At 43.9% G+C, this 20,000-nt stretch overlaps 15 non-coding genes across 15 annotated transcripts; all 15 read right to left on the reverse strand.

Moving 5' to 3' along the window:
* Window positions 1–857: 857 nt before the first annotated feature.
* Window positions 858–944, reverse strand: trnay-gua (transfer RNA tyrosine (anticodon GUA)). Its single transcript is given in 2 exon segments — window positions 858–893; window positions 908–944. It is a non-coding gene; the product is annotated as a tRNA-Tyr (tRNA).
* A 1,125-nt stretch (window positions 945–2,069) lies between these two features.
* Window positions 2,070–2,151, reverse strand: trnas-aga (transfer RNA serine (anticodon AGA)). The gene has a single exon. It is a non-coding gene; the product is annotated as a tRNA-Ser (tRNA).
* Window positions 2,152–4,620: 2,469 nt separating this feature from the next.
* Window positions 4,621–4,702, reverse strand: trnas-aga (transfer RNA serine (anticodon AGA)). The gene has a single exon. It is a non-coding gene; the product is annotated as a tRNA-Ser (tRNA).
* Window positions 4,703–5,401: 699 nt separating this feature from the next.
* On the reverse strand, window positions 5,402–5,483 carry trnas-aga (transfer RNA serine (anticodon AGA)). The gene has a single exon. It is a non-coding gene; the product is annotated as a tRNA-Ser (tRNA).
* A 1,289-nt stretch (window positions 5,484–6,772) lies between these two features.
* trnay-gua (transfer RNA tyrosine (anticodon GUA)) lies at window positions 6,773–6,859 on the reverse strand. The gene is given in 2 exon segments: window positions 6,773–6,808; window positions 6,823–6,859. It is a non-coding gene; the product is annotated as a tRNA-Tyr (tRNA).
* A 1,125-nt stretch (window positions 6,860–7,984) lies between these two features.
* Window positions 7,985–8,066, reverse strand: trnas-aga (transfer RNA serine (anticodon AGA)). The gene has a single exon. It is a non-coding gene; the product is annotated as a tRNA-Ser (tRNA).
* Window positions 8,067–9,355: 1,289 nt separating this feature from the next.
* Window positions 9,356–9,442, reverse strand: trnay-gua (transfer RNA tyrosine (anticodon GUA)). The gene is given in 2 exon segments: window positions 9,356–9,391; window positions 9,406–9,442. It is a non-coding gene; the product is annotated as a tRNA-Tyr (tRNA).
* A 1,124-nt stretch (window positions 9,443–10,566) lies between these two features.
* Window positions 10,567–10,648, reverse strand: trnas-aga (transfer RNA serine (anticodon AGA)). Its single transcript has one exon. It is a non-coding gene; the product is annotated as a tRNA-Ser (tRNA).
* A 1,289-nt stretch (window positions 10,649–11,937) lies between these two features.
* trnay-gua (transfer RNA tyrosine (anticodon GUA)) lies at window positions 11,938–12,024 on the reverse strand. Its single transcript is given in 2 exon segments — window positions 11,938–11,973; window positions 11,988–12,024. It is a non-coding gene; the product is annotated as a tRNA-Tyr (tRNA).
* A 1,125-nt stretch (window positions 12,025–13,149) lies between these two features.
* Window positions 13,150–13,231, reverse strand: trnas-aga (transfer RNA serine (anticodon AGA)). Its single transcript has one exon. It is a non-coding gene; the product is annotated as a tRNA-Ser (tRNA).
* A 1,289-nt stretch (window positions 13,232–14,520) lies between these two features.
* trnay-gua (transfer RNA tyrosine (anticodon GUA)) lies at window positions 14,521–14,607 on the reverse strand. The gene is given in 2 exon segments: window positions 14,521–14,556; window positions 14,571–14,607. It is a non-coding gene; the product is annotated as a tRNA-Tyr (tRNA).
* Window positions 14,608–15,733: 1,126 nt separating this feature from the next.
* Window positions 15,734–15,815, reverse strand: trnas-aga (transfer RNA serine (anticodon AGA)). Its single transcript has one exon. It is a non-coding gene; the product is annotated as a tRNA-Ser (tRNA).
* Window positions 15,816–17,104: 1,289 nt separating this feature from the next.
* On the reverse strand, window positions 17,105–17,191 carry trnay-gua (transfer RNA tyrosine (anticodon GUA)). Its single transcript is given in 2 exon segments — window positions 17,105–17,140; window positions 17,155–17,191. It is a non-coding gene; the product is annotated as a tRNA-Tyr (tRNA).
* An 835-nt stretch (window positions 17,192–18,026) lies between these two features.
* On the reverse strand, window positions 18,027–18,108 carry trnas-aga (transfer RNA serine (anticodon AGA)). Its single transcript has one exon. It is a non-coding gene; the product is annotated as a tRNA-Ser (tRNA).
* Window positions 18,109–19,397: 1,289 nt separating this feature from the next.
* On the reverse strand, window positions 19,398–19,484 carry trnay-gua (transfer RNA tyrosine (anticodon GUA)). The gene is given in 2 exon segments: window positions 19,398–19,433; window positions 19,448–19,484. It is a non-coding gene; the product is annotated as a tRNA-Tyr (tRNA).
* Between the last annotated feature and the right edge of the window lie 516 nt (window positions 19,485–20,000).

Consider the following 20,000-nt stretch of genomic DNA (forward strand, 5'->3'; position numbering starts at 1 on the left):
GGCTCAGGGGAGCCGGGGGTCAATTTTCTCGACAGCGACCGGGCTGTTCATTATCAGCTGGGACAACATTAATTATTTATTATATAAAACAATGGGATGCAGCCATGGAGGCGTGATTCACTGGCTTTTAGTTTCTATAATAACCCCATGGATTCAGCTGTACGTCCTACCCAACACCGATGTTCTGTTGCTTATGTAACCGAGGCAGGTAAGCCTTTGATGAGGCTCCAGCCTGACTCCGAAGCGGGACGGCGGGCGGGAGCTGGCTGAATGGCCCCATTGAAGGTCCACACCCATTAGTGACATCGTCAACGGAACGTCGGTGTTGGTCCTTAACGGCGGTAACATTGACTTCGTCCAGCTCGAAGTCAAACATTCTCATTTCAAACACAGTAACAAGTAGGAATTCTATGACGGCTATGTGATGTTACACGAGCGCCTCCATAGTTGTGCAATGTTTCTCTGCTTGCATCAACCCCGGCTGATGGCCCGCCCTCGGGAGCCATATAGTCCAGTGTGATTGGTAGGTTCGTTCAGCTCCAGCTTGCACAAAAAAAGGAACCTTCTGCACACAACGCGGGAAAGTGCCATTCGTATAGAACTCGCTGGCCGCACTAAAGATTAAACTTTCATATCGTCCTGAGGGCCACAAAATATTGTCTCGCAGGCCGCAAGCTTGAGAACCCTGTTTTAATCCATGGTCAAAAGCAGTCCTGTAAATTGGAGCAGGAGCTTTGGTGAGTAAAGGCAACATGTTGCAGAGCTTTGAAAAAATGTCCTTGCAGCGGGAGATGTTAGTATAGGGACAAGTAGCCATGGCGTTAGAGCAGTACCTGGACTGTTCCGCCAAAATGTTCTCCTTCGAGCCGGAGTTGAACCAGCGACCTAAGGATCCCAGCTGACTAACCTACAGTCCTCTGCTCTACCAACTGAACTATCGAAGGGTGGGGAGGGACTTGTTCTACGTACCTCTAATCCAGAAGATTAGAGGTAAGAAGATTAGGTGCCAAGTCCAGCTGACAAAAGATGTCAATGACATTTAGTTTAACAGACTAACGTGGTTGGAAGGCGGATTCACTATGGTGTAATGTAACTGCTCACTGTAGTTTGTTTTGGTCAGCATGGCATTTTTTTAGGAATATTCAGACTTTACAATGCAGATCTTCCCAACACTTTCCTAAATGGTACTGAAAAACTAGCTAGGGACACTGGTTGAAAAGGGAATTTTAAGGGGGGGGAAGAAAAAAGAAGAGAGGAAGGGGGGAAGAGAAACAGAAAGAAAAGGAGAAAAATTCAATATAAAATCCATAATACACAGTAACAGTAACACAGAAAGTGTCAATACTTCAGCATACATTGAGATATGGTTCAAATTCATTTTAAACATGAATTAGGGCAAATCATTAGAATCACATCTTAATATAAACACCTCAACCACCCATTATTACCTCAATATAAACACATAGTAGGGTGACAGATTCTATTAAAAATCTCTTAATGAAAACTGGTATATGAAACCCAGCAAATGAAATACTGATTGTGCACCTAACACACTCTTGCCAGGATTTGCACCTGGAGTCTTCCACCCAAAGGATGGATGTGTTGCTATTACACCACAAGAGTTGTGTTTTTTTCCCCACATTTTTTTAAAGAGAGAGTGCAAACACAACAACTAAAAACTATATACAATAACAATTTAAAACCTGTCTATATACAAAACCCCAAAACACTAACAAATTACACCATCCCTGGATTAGGTGCCAAGTCCAGCTGACAAAAGATTTTAATGACATTTAGTTTAAAAGGCTAATGTGGTTGGAAGGCGGATCCACTATGTTGCAATGTAATTGCTCACTGTAGTTCGTTTTGGTCAGCATGGTATTTGTTTAGGACTATTCAGCCTTTACAATGTGCAGCAGCATATTCATTAATATACAGTACAATGCCTCAGCAGATGTTCCCAACACTTTCCCAATTGGTACTGAAAAACAAGCTAGGAACACAACACTAATTATGCAATGGTCAATCAAGAACCTTATCCAAGGTAAAACAACATCAGGGGAACTTCACGTTGTTGGCAGGATTCGAACCTGCGCGGGGAGACCCCAATGGATTTCTAGTCCATCGCCTTAACCACTCGGCCACAACAACACTCCCGGAGGCTCACGCGAAGGTGGCTAGGCCACCGTCTGTTGATTCCAGGGGTCTCAAACTCAAATTACCTGAGGGCTGCAGGACGCAGAGTCTGGGTGTGGCTGGGCTGCATCAGGTATTCCACTGAAAAAGCTTTGTTCAAAAAATCTAATCTTCTCAAACATCACTACTAACAGTTCTTTAACTATAATGGGTTCTTTTGAACATGAACGGTTTTTCTAAACATGGCTTCTCTTGCCTGCTTCCTGCTGCCAGAGACCTGGCAGCGCTTCCTCTCACATAGCTGAGCCACATTTGGCTTGAGCGAGGAAGCAGTTGACACCCTCACTATGGCTTGAAGAAGATCGTCAGTAAGTCCCGACCTGTACTTGGACTTTTTGAAGTTATAGAAAAACTTTTTGCACAAATATGTGCTCCCAAAAAGGCACAGGCTCAGGGGAGCCGGGGGTCAATTTTCTCGACAGCGACCGGGCTGTTCATTATCAGCTGGGACAACATTAATTATTTATTATATAAAACAATGGGATGCAGCCATGGAGGCGTTATTCACTGGCTTTTAGTTTCTATAATAACCCCATGGATTCAGCTGTACGTCCTACCCAACACCGATGTTCTGTTGCTTATGTAACCGAGGCAGGTAAGCCTTTGATGAGGCTCCAGCCTGACTCCGAAGCGGGACGGCGGGCGGGAGCTGGCTGAATGGCCCCATTGAAGGTCCACACCCATTAGTGACATCGTCAACGGAACGTCGGTGTTGGTCCTTAACGGCGGTAACATTGACTTCGTCCAGCTCGAAGTCAAACATTCTCATTTCAAACACAGTAACAAGTAGGAATTCTATGACGGCTATGTGATGTTACACGAGCGCCTCCATAGTTGTGCAATGTTTCTCTGCTTGCATCACCCCCGGCTGATGGCCCGCCCTCGGGAGCCATATAGTCCAGTGTGATTGAGAGGAAGGGGGGAAGAGAAACAGAAAGAAAAAGAGAAAAATTCAATATAAAATCCATAATACACAGTAACAGTAACACAGAAAATGTCAATACTTCAGCATACATTGAGATATGGTTCAAATTCATTTTAAACATGAATTAGGGCAAATCATTAGAATCACATCTTAATATAAACACCTCAACCACCCATTATTACCTCAATATAAACACATAGTAGGGTGACAGATTCTATTAAAAATCTCTTAATGAAAACTGGTATATGAAACCCAGCAAATGAAATACTGATTGTGCACCTAACACACTCTTGCCAGGATTTGCACCTGGAGTCTTCCACCCAAAGGATGGATGTGTTGCTATTACACCACAAGAGTTGTGTTTTTTTCCCCACATTTTTTTAAAGAGAGAGTGCAAACACAACAACTAAAAACTATATACAATAACAATTTAAAACCTGTCTATATACAAAACCCCAAAACACTAACAAATTACACCATCCCTGGATTAGGTGCCAAGTCCAGCTTACAAAAGATGTTAATGACATTTAGTTTAACAGGCTAATGTGGTTGGAAGGCGGATCCACTATGTTGCAATGTAGTTGCTAACTGTAGTTTGTTTTGGTCAGCATGGTATTTGTTTAGGACTATTCAGCCTTTACAATGTGCAGCAGCAGATTCATTAATATACAGTACAATGCCTCAGCAGATGTTCCCAACACTTTCCCAATTGGTACTGAAAAACAAGCTAGGAACACAACACTAATTATGCAATGGTCAATCAAGAACCTTATCCAAGGTAAAACAACATCAGGGGAACTTCACGTTGTTGGCAGGATTCGAACCTGCGCGGGGAGACCCCAGTGGATTTCTAGTCCATCGCATTAATTACCTGAGGGCTGCAGGACGCAGAGTCTGGGTGTGGCTGGGCTGCATCAGGTATTCCACTGAAAAAGCTTTGTTCAAAAAATCTAATCTTCTCAAACATCACTACTAACAGTTCTTTAACTATAATGGGTTCTTTTGAACATGAACGGTTTTTCTAAACATGGCTTCTCTTGCCTGCTTCCTGCTGCCAGAGACCTGGCAGCGCTTCCTCTCACATAGCTGAGCCACATTTGGCTTGAGCGAGGAAGCAGTTGACAATTTAAAACCTGTCTATATACAAAACCCCAAAACACTAACAAATTACACCATCCCTGGATTAGGTGCCAAGTCCAGCTTACAAAAGATGTTAATGACATTTAGTTTAACAGGCTAATGTGGTTGGAAGGCGGATCCACTATGTTGCAATGTAGTTGCTAACTGTAGTTTGTTTTGGTCAGCATGGTATTTGTTTAGGACTATTCAGCCTTTACAATGTGCAGCAGCAGATTCATTAATATACAGTACAATGCCTCAGCAGATGTTCCCAACACTTTCCCAATTGGTACTGAAAAACAAGCTAGGAACACAACACTAATTATGCAATGGTCAATCAAGAACCTTATCCAAGGTAAAACAACATCAGGGGAACTTCACGTTGTTGGCAGGATTCGAACCTGCGCGGGGAGACCCCAGTGGATTTCTAGTCCATCGCATTAACCACTCGGCCACAACAACACTCCTGGAGGCTCACGCGAAGGTGGCTAGGCCACCGTCTGTTGATTCCAGGGGTCTCAAACTCAAATTACCTGAGGGCTGCAGGACGCAGAGTCTGGGTGTGGCTGGGCTGCATCAGGTATTCCACTGAAAAAGCTTTGTTCAAAAAATCTAATCTTCTCAAACATCACTACTAACAGTTCTTTAACTATAATGGGTTCTTTTGAACATGAACGGTTTTTCTAAACATGGCTTCTCTTGCCTGCTTCCTGCTGCCAGAGACCTGGCAGCGCTTCCTCTCACATAGCTGAGCCACATTTGGCTTGAGCGAGGAAGCAGTTGACAATTTAAAACCTGTCTATATACAAAACCCCAAAACACTAACAAATTACACCATCCCTGGATTAGGTGCCAAGTCCAGCTGACAAAAGATTTTAATGACATTTAGTTTAAAAGGCTAATGTGGTTGGAAGGCGGATCCACTATGTTGCAATGTAATTGCTCACTGTAGTTTGTTTTGGTCAGCATGGTATTTGTTTAGGACTATTCAGCCTTTACAATGTGCAGCAGCATATTCATTAATATACAGTACAATGCCTCAGCAGATGTTCCCAACACTTTCCCAATTGGTACTGAAAAACAAGCTAGGAACACAACACTAATTATGCAATGGTCAATCAAGAACCTTATCCAAGGTAAAACAACATCAGGGGAACTTCACGTTGTTGGCAGGATTCGAACCTGCGCGGGGAGACCCCAATGGATTTCTAGTCCATCGCCTTAACCACTCGGCCACAACAACACTCCTGGAAGCTCACGCGAAGGTGACTAGGCCACCGTCTGTTGATTCCAGGGGTCTCAAACTCAAATTACCTGAGGGCTGCAGGACGCAGAGTCTGGGTGTGGCTGGGCTGCATCAGGTATTCCACTGAAAAAGCTTTGTTCAAAAAATCTAATCTTCTCAAACATCACTACTAACAGTTCTTTAACTATAATGGGTTCTTTTGAACATGAACGGTTTTTCTAAACATGGCTTCTCTTGCCTGCTTCCTGCTGCCAGAGACCTGGCAGCGCTTCCTCTCACATAGCTGAGCCACATTTGGCTTGAGCGAGGAAGCAGTTGACACCCTCACTATGGCTTGAAGAAGATCGTCAGTAAGTCTCGACCTGTACTTGGACTTTTTGAAGTTATAGAAAAACTTTTTGCACAAATATGTGCTCCCAAAAAGGCACAGGCTCAGGGGAGCCGGGGGTCAATTTTCTCGACAGCGACCGGGCTGTTCATTATCAGCTGGGACAACATTAATTATTTATTATATAAAACAATGGGATGCAGCCATGGAGGCGTGATTCACTGGCTTTTAGTTTCTATAATAACCCCATGGATTCAGCTGTACGTCCTACCCAACACCGATGTTCTGTTGCTTATGTAACCGAGGCAGGTAAGCCTTTGATGAGGCTCCAGCCTGACTCCGAAGCGGGACGGCGGGCGGGAGCTGGCTGAATGGCCCCATTGAAGGTCCACACCCATTAGTGACATCGTCAACGGAACGTCGGTGTTGGTCCTTAACGGCGGTAACATTGACTTCGTCCAGCTCGAAGTCAAACATTCTCATTTCAAACACAGTAACAAGTAGGAATTCTATGACGGCTATGTGATGTTACACGAGCGCCTCCATAGTTGTGCAATGTTTCTCTGCTTGCATCAACCCCGGCTGATGGCCCGCCCTCGGGAGCCATATAGTCCAGTGTGATTGGTAGGTTCGTTCAGCTCCAGCTTGCACAAAAAAAGGAACCTTCTGCACACAACGCGGGAAAGTGCCATTCGTATAGAACTCGCTGGCCGCACTAAAGATTAAACTTTCATATCGTCCTGAGGGCCACAAAATATTGTCTCGCAGGCCGCAAGCTTGAGAACCCTGTTTTAATCCATGGTCAAAAGCAGTCCTGTAAATTGGAGCAGGAGCTTTGGTGAGTAAAGGCAACATGTTGCAGAGCTTTGAAAAAATGTCCTTGCAGCGGGAGATGTTAGTATAGGGACAAGTAGCCATGGCGTTAGAGCAGTACCTGGACTGTTCCGCCAAAATGTTCTCCTTCGAGCCGGAGTTGAACCAGCGACCTAAGGATCCCAGCTGACTAACCTACAGTCCTCTGCTCTACCAACTGAACTATCGAAGGGTGGGGAGGGACTTGTTCTACGTACCTCTAATCCAGAAGATTAGAGGTAAGAAGATTAGGTGCCAAGTCCAGCTGACAAAAGATGTCAATGACATTTAGTTTAACAGACTAACGTGGTTGGAAGGCGGATTCACTATGGTGTAATGTAACTGCTCACTGTAGTTTGTTTTGGTCAGCATGGCATTTTTTTAGGAATATTCAGACTTTACAATGCAGATCTTCCCAACACTTTCCTAAATGGTACTGAAAAACTAGCTAGGGACACTGGTTGAAAAGGGAATTTTAAGGGGGGGGAAGAAAAAAGAAGAGAGGAAGGGGGGAAGAGAAACAGAAAGAAAAGGAGAAAAATTCAATATAAAATCCATAATACACAGTAACAGTAACACAGAAAGTGTCAATACTTCAGCATACATTGAGATATGGTTCAAATTCATTTTAAACATGAATTAGGGCAAATCATTAGAATCACATCTTAATATAAACACCTCAACCACCCATTATTACCTCAATATAAACACATAGTAGGGTGACAGATTCTATTAAAAATCTCTTAATGAAAACTGGTATATGAAACCCAGCAAATGAAATACTGATTGTGCACCTAACACACTCTTGCCAGGATTTGCACCTGGAGTCTTCCACCCAAAGGATGGATGTGTTGCTATTACACCACAAGAGTTGTGTTTTTTTCCCCACATTTTTTTAAAGAGAGAGTGCAAACACAACAACTAAAAACTATATACAATAACAATTTAAAACCTGTCTATATACAAAACCCCAAAACACTAACAAATTACACCATCCCTGGATTAGGTGCCAAGTCCAGCTGACAAAAGATTTTAATGACATTTAGTTTAAAAGGCTAATGTGGTTGGAAGGCGGATCCACTATGTTGCAATGTAATTGCTCACTGTAGTTCGTTTTGGTCAGCATGGTATTTGTTTAGGACTATTCAGCCTTTACAATGTGCAGCAGCATATTCATTAATATACAGTACAATGCCTCAGCAGATGTTCCCAACACTTTCCCAATTGGTACTGAAAAACAAGCTAGGAACACAACACTAATTATGCAATGGTCAATCAAGAACCTTATCCAAGGTAAAACAACATCAGGGGAACTTCACGTTGTTGGCAGGATTCGAACCTGCGCGGGGAGACCCCAATGGATTTCTAGTCCATCGCCTTAACCACTCGGCCACAACAACACTCCTGGAGGCTCACGCGAAGGTGGCTAGGCCACCGTCTGTTGATTCCAGGGGTCTCAAACTCAAATTACCTGAGGGCTGCAGGACGCAGAGTCTGGGTGTGGCTGGGCTGCATCAGGTATTCCACTGAAAAAGCTTTGTTCAAAAAATCTAATCTTCTCAAACATCACTACTAACAGTTCTTTAACTATAATGGGTTCTTTTGAACATGAACGGTTTTTCTAAACATGGCTTCTCTTGCCTGCTTCCTGCTGCCAGAGACCTGGCAGCGCTTCCTCTCACATAGCTGAGCCACATTTGGCTTGAGCGAGGAAGCAGTTGACACCCTCACTATGGCTTGAAGAAGATCGTCAGTAAGTCCCGACCTGTACTTGGACTTTTTGAAGTTATAGAAAAACTTTTTGCACAAATATGTGCTCCCAAAAAGGCACAGGCTCAGGGGAGCCGGGGGTCAATTTTCTCGACAGCGACCGGGCTGTTCATTATCAGCTGGGACAACATTAATTATTTATTATATAAAACAATGGGATGCAGCCATGGAGGCGTGATTCACTGGCTTTTAGTTTCTATAATAACCCCATGGATTCAGCTGTACGTCCTACCCAACACCGATGTTCTGTTGCTTATGTAACCGAGGCAGGTAAGCCTTTGATGAGGCTCCAGCCTGACTCCGAAGCGGGACGGCGGGCGGGAGCTGGCTGAATGGCCCCATTGAAGGTCCACACCCATTAGTGACATCGTCAACGGAACGTCGGTGTTGGTCCTTAACGGCGGTAACATTGACTTCGTCCAGCTCGAAGTCAAACATTCTCATTTCAAACACAGTAACAAGTAGGAATTCTATGACGGCTATGTGATGTTACACGAGCGCCTCCATAGTTGTGCAATGTTTCTCTGCTTGCATCAACCCCGGCTGATGGCCCGCCCTCGGGAGCCATATAGTCCAGTGTGATTGGTAGGTTCGTTCAGCTCCAGCTTGCACAAAAAAAGGAACCTTCTGCACACAACGCGGGAAAGTGCCATTCGTATAGAACTCGCTGGCCGCACTAAAGATTAAACTTTCATATCGTCCTGAGGGCCACAAAATATTGTCTCGCAGGCCGCAAGCTTGAGAACCCTGTTTTAATCCATGGTCAAAAGCAGTCCTGTAAATTGGAGCAGGAGCTTTGGTGAGTAAAGGCAACATGTTGCAGAGCTTTGAAAAAATGTCCTTGCAGCGGGAGATGTTAGTATAGGGACAAGTAGCCATGGCGTTAGAGCAGTACCTGGACTGTTCCGCCAAAATGTTCTCCTTCGAGCCAGAGTTGAACCAGCGACCTAAGGATCCCAGCTGACTAACCTACAGTCCTCCGCTCTACCAACTGAGCTATCGAAGGGTGGGGAGGGAGTTGTTCTACGTACCTCTAATCCAGAAGATTAGAGGTAAGAAGATTAGGTGCCAAGTCCAGCTGACAAAAGATGTCAATGACATTTAGTTTAACAGACTAACGTGGTTGGAAGGCGGATTCACTATGGTGTAATGTAACTGCTCACTGTAGTTTGTTTTGGTCAGCATGGCATTTTTTTAGGAATATTCAGACTTTACAATGCAGATCTTCCCAACACTTTCCTAAATGGTACTGAAAAACTAGCTAGGGACACTGGTTGAAAAGGGAATTTTAAGGGGGGGAAGAAAAAAGAAGAGAGGAAGGGGGGAAGAGAAACAGAAAGAAAAGGAGAAAAATTCAATATAAAATCCATAATACACAGTAACAGTAACACAGAAAGTGTCAATACTTCAGCATACATTGAGATATGGTTCAAATTCATTTTAAACATGAATTAGGGCAAATCATTAGAATCACATCTTAATATAAACACCTCAACCACCCATTATTACCTCAATATAAACACATAGTAGGGTGACAGATTCTATTAAAAATCTCTTAATGAAAACTGGTATATGAAACCCAGCAAATGAAATACTGATTGTGCACCTAACACACTCTTGCCAGGATTTGCACCTGGAGTCTTCCACCCAAAGGATGGATGTGTTGCTATTACACCACAAGAGTTGAGTTTTTTTCCCCAAATTTTTTTAAAGAGAGAGTGCAAACACAACAACTAAAAACTATATACAATAACAATTTAAAACCTGTCTATATACAAAACCCCAAAACACTAACAAATTACACCATCCCTGGATTAGGTGCCAAGTCCAGCTGACAAAAGATTTTAATGACATTTAGTTTAAAAGGCTAATGTGGTTGGAAGGCGGATCCACTATGTTGCAATGTAATTGCTCACTGTAGTTTGTTTTAGTCAGCATGGTATTTGTTTAGGAATATTCAGCCTTTACAATGTGCAGCAGCATATTCATTAATATACAGTACAATGCCTCAGCAGATGTTCCCAACACTTTCCCAATTGGTACTGAAAAACAAGCTAGGAACACAACACTAATTATGCAATGGTCAATCAAGAACCTTATCCAAGGTAAAACAACATCAGGGGAACTTCACGTTGTTGGCAGGATTCGAACCTGCGCGGGGAGACCCCAATGGATTTCTAGTCCATCGCCTTAACCACTCGGCCACAACAACACTCCTGGAGGCTCACGCGAAGGTGGCTAGGCCACCGTCTGTTGATTCCAGGGGTCTCAAACTCAAATTACCTGAGGGCTGCAGGACGCAGAGTCTGGGTGTGGCTGGGCTGCATCAGGTATTCCACTGAAAAAGCTTTGTTCAAAAAATCTAATCTTCTCAAACATCACTACTAACAGTTCTTTAACTATAATAGGTTCTTGTGAACATGAACGGTTTTTCTAAACATGGCTTCTCTTGCCTGCTTCCTGCTGCCAGAGACCTGGCAGCGCTTCCTCTCACATAGCTGAGCCACATTTGGCTTGAGCGAGGAAGCAGTTGACACCCTCACTATGGCTTGAAGAAGATCGTCAGTAAGTCTCGACCTGTACTTGGACTTTTTGAAGTTATAGAAAAACTTTTTGCACAAATATGTGCTCCCAAAAAGGCACAGGCTCAGGGGAGCCGGGGGTCAATTTTCTCGACAGCGACCGGGCTGTTCATTATCAGCTGGGACAACATTAATTATTTATTATATAAAACAATGGGATGCAGCCATGGAGGCGTGATTCACTGGCTTTTAGTTTCTATAATAACCCCATGGATTCAGCTGTACGTCCTACCCAACACCGATGTTCTGTTGCTTATGTAACCGAGGCAGGTAAGCCTTTGATGAGGCTCCAGCCTGACTCCGAAGCGGGACGGCGGGCGGGAGCTGGCTGAATGGCCCCATTGAAGGTCCACACCCATTAGTGACATCGTCAACGGAACGTCGGTGTTGGTCCTTAACGGCGGTAACATTGACTTCGTCCAGCTCGAAGTCAAACATTCTCATTTCAAACACAGTAACAAGTAGGAATTCTATGACGGCTATGTGATGTTACACGAGCGCCTCCATAGTTGTGCAATGTTTCTCTGCTTGCATCAACCCCGGCTGATGGCCCGCCCTCGGGAGCCATATAGTCCAGTGTGATTGGTAGGTTCGTTCAGCTCCAGCTTGCACAAAAAAAGGAACCTTCTGCACACAACGCGGGAAAGTGCCATTCGTATAGAACTCGCTGGCCGCACTAAAGATTAAACTTTCATATCGTCCTGAGGGCCACAAAATATTGTCTCGCAGGCCGCAAGCTTGAGAACCCTGTTTTAATCCATGGTCAAAAGCAGTCCTGTAAATTGGAGCAGGAGCTTTGGTGAGTAAAGGCAACATGTTGCAGAGCTTTGAAAAAATGTCCTTGCAGCGGGAGATGTTAGTATAGGGACAAGTAGCCATGGCGTTAGAGCAGTACCTGGACTGTTCCGCCAAAATGTTCTCCTTCGAGCCAGAGTTGAACCAGCGACCTAAGGATCCCAGCTGACTAACCTACAGTCCTCCGCTCTACCAACTGAGCTATCGAAGGGTGGGGAGGGAGTTGTTCTACGTACCTCTAATCCAGAAGATTAGAGGTAAGAAGATTAGGTGCCAAGTCCAGCTGACAAAAGATGTCAATGACATTTAGTTTAACAGACTAACGTGGTTGGAAGGCGGATTCACTATGGTGTAATGTAACTGCTCACTGTAGTTTGTTTTGGTCAGCATGGCATTTTTTTAGGAATATTCAGACTTTACAATGCAGATCTTCCCAACACTTTCCTAAATGGTACTGAAAAACTAGCTAGGGACACTGGTTGAAAAGGGAATTTTAAGGGGGGGGAAGAAAAAAGAAGAGAGGAAGGGGGGAAGAGAAACAGAAAGAAAAGGAGAAAAATTCAATATAAAATCCATAATACACAGTAACAGTAACACAGAAAGTGTCAATACTTCAGCATACATTGAGATATGGTTCAAATTCATTTTAAACATGAATTAGGGCAAATCATTAGAATCACATCTTAATATAAACACCTCAACCACCCATTATTACCTCAATATAAACACATAGTAGGGTGACAGATTCTATTAAAAATCTCTTAATGAAAACTGGTATATGAAACCCAGCAAATGAAATACTGATTGTGCACCTAACACACTCTTGCCAGGATTTGCACCTGGAGTCTTCCACCCAAAGGATGGATGTGTTGCTATTACACCACAAGAGTTGAGTTTTTTTCCCCAAATTTTTTTAAAGAGAGAGTGCAAACACAACAACTAAAAACTATATACAATAACAATTTAAAACCTGTCTATATACAAAACCCCAAAACACTAACAAATTACACCATCCCTGGATTAGGTGCCAAGTCCAGCTGACAAAAGATTTTAATGACATTTAGTTTAAAAGGCTAATGTGGTTGGAAGGCGGATCCACTATGTTGCAATGTAATTGCTCACTGTAGTTTGTTTTGGTCAGCATGGTATTTGTTTAGGACTATTCAGCCTTTACAATGTGCAGCAGCATATTCATTAATATACAGTACAATGCCTCAGCAGATGTTCCCAACACTTTCCCAATTGGTACTGAAAAACAAGCTAGGAACACAACACTAATTATGCAATGGTCAATCAAGAACCTTATCCAAGGTAAAACAACATCAGGGGAACTTCACGTTGTTGGCAGGATTCGAACCTGCGCGGGGAGACCCCAATGGATTTCTAGTCCATCGCCTTAACCACTCGGCCACAACAACACTCCTGGAGGCTCACGCGAAGGTGGCTAGGCCACCGTCTGTTGATTCCAGGGGTCTCAAACTCAAATTACCTGAGGGCTGCAGGACGCAGAGTCTGGGTGTGGCTGGGCTGCATCAGGTATTCCACTGAAAAAGCTTTGTTCAAAAAATCTAATCTTCTCAAACATCACTACTAACAGTTCTTTAACTATAATGGGTTCTTTTGAACATGAACGGTTTTTCTAAACATGGCTTCTCTTGCCTGCTTCCTGCTGCCAGAGACCTGGCAGCGCTTCCTCTCACATAGCTGAGCCACATTTGGCTTGAGCGAGGAAGCAGTTGACACCCTCACTATGGCTTGAAGAAGATCGTCAGTAAGTCTCGACCTGTACTTGGACTTTTTGAAGTTATAGAAAAACTTTTTGCACAAATATGTGCTCCCAAAAAGGCACAGGCTCAGGGGAGCCGGGGGTCAATTTTATCGACTGCGACCGGGCTGTTCATTATCAGCTGGGACAACATTAATTATTTATTATATAAAACAATGGGATGCAGCCATGGAGGCGTTATTCACTGGCTTTTAGTTTCTATAATAACCCCATGGATTCAGCTGTACGTCCTACCCAACACCGATGTTCTGTTGCTTATGTAACCGAGGCAGGTAAGCCTTTGATGAGGCTCCAGCCTGACTCCGAAGCGGGACGGCGGGCGGGAGCTGGCTGAATGGCCCCATTGAAGGTCCACACCCATTAGTGACATCGTCAACGGAACGTCGGTGTTGGTCCTTAACGGCGGTAACATTGACTTCGTCCAGCTCGAAGTCAAACATTCTCATTTCAAACACAGTAACAAGTAGGAATTCTATGACGGCTATGTGATGTTACACGAGCGCCTCCATAGTTGTGCAATGTTTCTCTGCTTGCATCAACCCCGGCTGATGGCCCGCCCTCGGGAGCCATATAGTCCAGTGTGATTGGTAGGTTCGTTCAGCTCCAGCTTGCACAAAAAAAGGAACCTTCTGCACACAACGCGGGAAAGTGCCATTCGTATAGAACTCGCTGGCCGCACTAAAGATTAAACTTTCATATCGTCCTGAGGGCCACAAAATATTGTCTCGCAGGCCGCAAGTTTGAGAACCCTGTTTTAATCCATGGTCAAAAGCAGTCCTGTAAATTGGAGCAGGAGCTTTGGTGAGTAAAGGCAACATGTTGCAGAGCTTTGAAAAAATGTCCTTGCAGCGGGAGATGTTAGTATAGGGACAAGTAGCCATGGCGTTAGAGCAGTACCTGGACTGTTCCGCCAAAATATTCTCCTTCGAGCCGGAGTTGAACCAGCGACCTAAGGATCCCAGCTGACTAACCTACAGTCCTCCGCTCTACCAACTGAGCTATCGAAGGGTGGGGAAGGACTTGTTCTACGTACCTCTAATCCAGAAGATTAGAGGTAAGAAGATTAGGTGCCAAGTCCAGCTGACAAAAGATGTCAATGACATTTAGTTTAACAGACTAACGTGGTTGGAATGCGGATCCACTATGGTGTAATGTAATTGCTCACTGTAGTTTGTTTTGGTCAGCATGGCATTTTTTTAGGACTATTCAGACTTTACAATGCAGATGTTCCCAACACTTTCATAAATGGTACTGAAAAACTAGCTAGGGACACTGGTTGAAAAGGGAATTTTAAGGGGGGGGGAAGAAAAAAGAAGAGAGGAAGGGGGGAAGAGAAACAGAAAGAAAAGGAGAAAAATTCAATATAAAATCCATAATACACAGTAACAGTAACACAGAAAATGTCAATACTTCAGCATACATTGAGATATGGTTCAAATTCATTTTAAACATGAATTAGGGCAAATCATTAGAATCACATCTTAATATAAACACCTCAACCACCCATTATTACCTCAATATAAACACATAGTAGGGTGACAGATTCTATTAAAAATCTCTTAATGAAAACTGGTATATGAAACCCAGCAAATGAAATACTGATTGTGCACCTAACACACTCTTGCCAGGATTTGCACCTGGAGTCTTCCACCCAAAGGATGGATGTGTTGCTATTACACCACAAGAGTTGAGTTTTTTTCCCCAAATTTTTTTAAAGAGAGAGTGCAAACACAACAACTAAAAACTATATACAATAACAATTTAAAACCTGTCTATATACAAAACCCCAAAACACTAACAAATTACACCATCCCTGGATTAGGTGCCAAGTCCAGCTGACAAAAGATTTTAATGACATTTAGTTTAAAAGGCTAATGTGGTTGGAAGGCGGATCCACTATGTTGCAATGTAATTGCTCACTGTAGTTTGTTTTGGTCAGCATGGTATTTGTTTAGGACTATTCAGCCTTTACAATGTGCAGCAGCATATTCATTAATATACAGTACAATGCCTCAGCAGATGTTCCCAACACTTTCCCAATTGGTACTGAAAAACAAGCTAGGAACACAACACTAATTATGCAATGGTCAATCAAGAACCTTATCCAAGGTAAAACAACATCAGGGGAACTTCACATTGTTGGCAGGATTCGAACCTGCGCGGGGAGACCCCAATGGATTTCTAGTCCATCGCCTTAACCACTCGGCCACAACAACACTCCTGGAGGCTCACGCGAAGGTGGCTCGGCCACCGTCTGTTGATTCCAGGGGTCTCAAACTCAAATTACCTGAGGGCTGCAGGACGCAGAGTCTGGGTGTGGCTGGGCTGCATCAGGTATTCCACTGAAAAAGCTTTGTTCAAAAAATCTAATCTTCTCAAACATCACTACTAACAGTTCTTTAACTATAATGGGTTCTTTTGAACATGAACGTTTTTTCTAAACATGGCTTCTCTTGCCTGCTTCCTGCTGCCAGAGACCTGGCAGCGCTTCCTCTCACATAGCTGAGCCACATTTGGCTTGAGCGAGGAAGCAGTTGACACCCTCACTATGGCTTGAAGAAGATCGTCAGTAAGTCTCGACCTGTACTTGGACTTTTTGAAGTTATAGAAAAACTTTTTGCACAAATATGTGCTCCCAAAAAGGCACAGGCTCAGGGGAGCCGGGGGTCAATTTTCTCGACAGCGACCGGGCTGTTCATTATCAGCTGGGACAACATTAATTATTTATTATATAAAACAATGGGATGCAGCCATGGAGGCGTGATTCACTGGCTTTTAGTTTCTATAATAACCCCATGGATTCAGCTGTACGTCCTACCCAACACCGATGTTCTGTTGCTTATGTAACCGAGGCAGGTAAGCCTTTGATGAGGCTCCAGCCTGACTCCGAAGCGGGACGGCGGGCGGGAGCTGGCTGAATGGCCCCATTGAAGGTCCACACCCATTAGTGACATCGTCAACGGAACGTCGGTGTTGGTCCTTAACGGCGGTAACATTGACTTCGTCCAGCTCGAAGTCAAACATTCTCATTTCAAACACAGTAACAAGTAGGAATTCTATGACGGCTATGTGATGTTACACGAGCGCCTCCATAGTTGTGCAATGTTTCTCTGCTTGCATCAACCCCGGCTGATGGCCCGCCCTCGGGAGCCATATAGTCCAGTGTGATTGGTAGGTTCGTTCAGCTCCAGCTTGCACAAAAAAAGGAACCTTCTGCACACAACGCGGGAAAGTGCCATTCGTATAGAACTCGCTGGCCGCACTAAAGATTAAACTTTCATATCGTCCTGAGGGCCACAAAATATTGTCTCGCAGGCCGCAAGCTTGAGAACCCTGTTTTAATCCATGGTCAAAAGCAGTCCTGTAAATTGGAGCAGGAGCTTTGGTGAGTAAAGGCAACATGTTGCAGAGCTTTGAAAAAATGTCCTTGCAGCGGGAGATGTTAGTATAGGGACAAATAGCCATGGCGTTAGAGCAGTACCTGGACTGTTCCGCCAAAATGTTCTCCTTCGAGCCGGAGTTGAACCAGCGACTTAAGGATCCCAGCTGACTAACCTACAGTCCTCCGCTCTACCAACTGAGCTATCGAAGGGTGGGGAGGGACTTGTTCTACGTACTTCTAATGCAGAAGATGGTAAAAATCCATGTACGTACGTAACCATCTTTTAGTTACACCGGCTTATGCTTGTCTCTGGATTAGGTGCCAAGTCCAGCTGACAAAAGATGTCAATGACATTTAGTTTAACAGACTAACGTGGTTGGAATGCGGATCCACTATGGTGTAATGTAATTGCTCACTGTAGTTTGTTTTGGTCAGCATGGCATTTTTTTAGGACTATTCAGACTTTACAATGCAGATGTTCCCAACACTTTCATAAATGGTACTGAAAAACTAGCTAGGGACACTGGTTGAAAAGGGAATTTTAAGGGGGGGGGAAGAAAAAAGAAGAGAGGAAGGGGGGAAGAGAAACAGAAAGAAAAGGAGAAAAATTCAATATAAAATCCATAATACAAATAATACATACATATAATAAAAACTATATACAATAACAATTTAAAACCTGTCTATATACAAAACCCCAAAACACTAACAAATTACACCATCCCTGGATTAGGTGCCAAGTCCAGCTTACAAAAGATGTTAATGACATTTAGTTTAACAGGCTAATGTGGTTGGAAGGCGGATCCACTATGTTGCAATGTAGTTGCTAACTGTAGTTTGTTTTGGTCAGCATGGTATTTGTTTAGGACTATTCAGCCTTTACAATGTGCAGCAGCAGATTCATTAATATACAGTACAATGCCTCAGCAGATGTTCCCAACACTTTCCCAATTCGTACTGAAAAACAAGCTAGGAACACAACACTAATTATGCAATGGTCAATCAAGAACCTTATCCAAGGTAAAACAACATCAGGGGAACTTCACGTTGTTGGCAGGATTCGAACCTGCGCGGGGAGACCCCAGTGGATTTCTAGTCCATCGCATTAACCACTCGGCCACAACAACACTCCTGGAGGCTCACGCGAAGGTGGCTAGGCCACCGTCTGTTGATTCCAGGGGTCTCAAACTCAAATTACCTGAGGGCTGCAGGACGCAGAGTCTGGGTGTGGCTGGGCTGCATCAGGTATTCCACTGAAAAAGCTTTGTTCAAAAAATCTAATCTTCTCAAACATCACTACTAACAGTTCTTTAACTATAATGGGTTCTTTTGAACATGAACGGTTTTTCTAAACATGGCTTCTCTTGCCTGCTTCCTGCTGCCAGAGACCTGGCAGCGCTTCCTCTCACATAGCTGAGCCACATTTGGCTTGAGCGAGGAAGCAGTTGACACCCTCACTATGGCTTGAAGAAGATCGTCAGTAAGTCTCGACCTGTACTTGGACTTTTTGAAGTTATAGAAAAACTTTTTGCACAAATATGTGCTCCCAAAAAGGCACAGGCTCAGGGGAGCCGGGGGTCAATTTTCTCGACAGCGACCGGGCTGTTCATTATCAGCTGGGACAACATTAATTATTTATTATATAAAACAATGGGATGCAGCCATGGAGGCGTGATTCACTGGCTTTTAGTTTCTATAATAACCCCATGGATTCAGCTGTACGTCCTACCCAACACCGATGTTCTGTTGCTTATGTAACCGAGGCAGGTAAGCCTTTGATGAGGCTCCAGCCTGACTCCGAAGCGGGACGGCGGGCGGGAGCTGGCTGAATGGCCCCATTGAAGGTCCACACCCATTACTGACATCGTCAACGGAACGTCGGTGTTGGTCCTTAACGGCGGTAACATTGACTTCGTCCAGCTCGAAGTCAAACATTCTCATTTCAAACACAGTAACAAGTAGGAATTCTATGACGGCTATGTGATGTTACACGAGCGCCTCCATAGTTGTGCAATGTTTCTCTGCTTGCATCAACCCCGGCTGATGGCCCGCCCTCGGGAGCCATATAGTCCAGTGTGATTGGTAGGTTCGTTCAGCTCCAGCTTGCACAAAAAAAGGAACCTTCTGCACACAACGCGGGAAAGTGCCATTCGTATAGAACTCGCTGGCCGCACTAAAGATTAAACTTTCATATCATCCTGAGGGCCACAAAATATTGTCTCGCAGGCCGCAAGCTTGAGAACCCTGTTTTAATCCATGGTCAAAAGCAGTCCTGTAAATTGGAGCAGGAGCTTTGGTGAGTAAAGGCAACATGTTGCAGAGCTTTGAAAAAATGTCCTTGCAGCGGGAGATGTTAGTATAGGGACAAGTAGCCATGGCGTTAGAGCAGTACCTGGACTGTTCCGCCAAAATGTTCTCCTTCGAGCCGGAGTTGAACCAGCGACCTAAGGATCCCAGCTGACTAACCTACAGTCCTCCGCTCTACCAACTGAGCTATCGAAGGGTGGGGAGGGACTTGTTCTACGTACCTCTAATCCAGAAGATTAGAGGTAAGAAGATTAGGTGCCAAGTCCAGCTGACAAAAGATGTCAATGACATTTAGTTTAACAGACTAACGTGGTTGGAAGGCGATTCCACTATGGTGTAATGTAACTGCTCACTGTAGTTTGTTTTGGTCAGCATGGCATTTTTTTAGGAATATTCAGACTTTACAATGCAGATCTTCCCAACACTTTCCTAAATGGTACTGAAAAACTAGCTAGGGACACTGGTTGAAAAGGGAATTTTAAGGGGGGGGAAGAAAAAAGAAGAGAGGAAGGGGGGAAGAGAAACAGAAAGAAAAGGAGAAAAATTCAATATAAAATCCATAATACACAGTAACAGTAACACAGAAAGTGTCAATACTTCAGCATACATTGAGATATGGTTCAAATTCATTTTAAACATGAATTAGGGCAAATCATTAGAATCACATCTTAATATAAACACCTCAACCACCCATTATTACCTCAATATAAAC

Source organism: Channa argus, unplaced genomic scaffold (assembly GCF_033026475.1).
Source record: "Channa argus isolate prfri unplaced genomic scaffold, Channa argus male v1.0 Contig043, whole genome shotgun sequence".
NCBI lineage: Eukaryota > Metazoa > Chordata > Actinopteri > Anabantiformes > Channidae > Channa > Channa argus.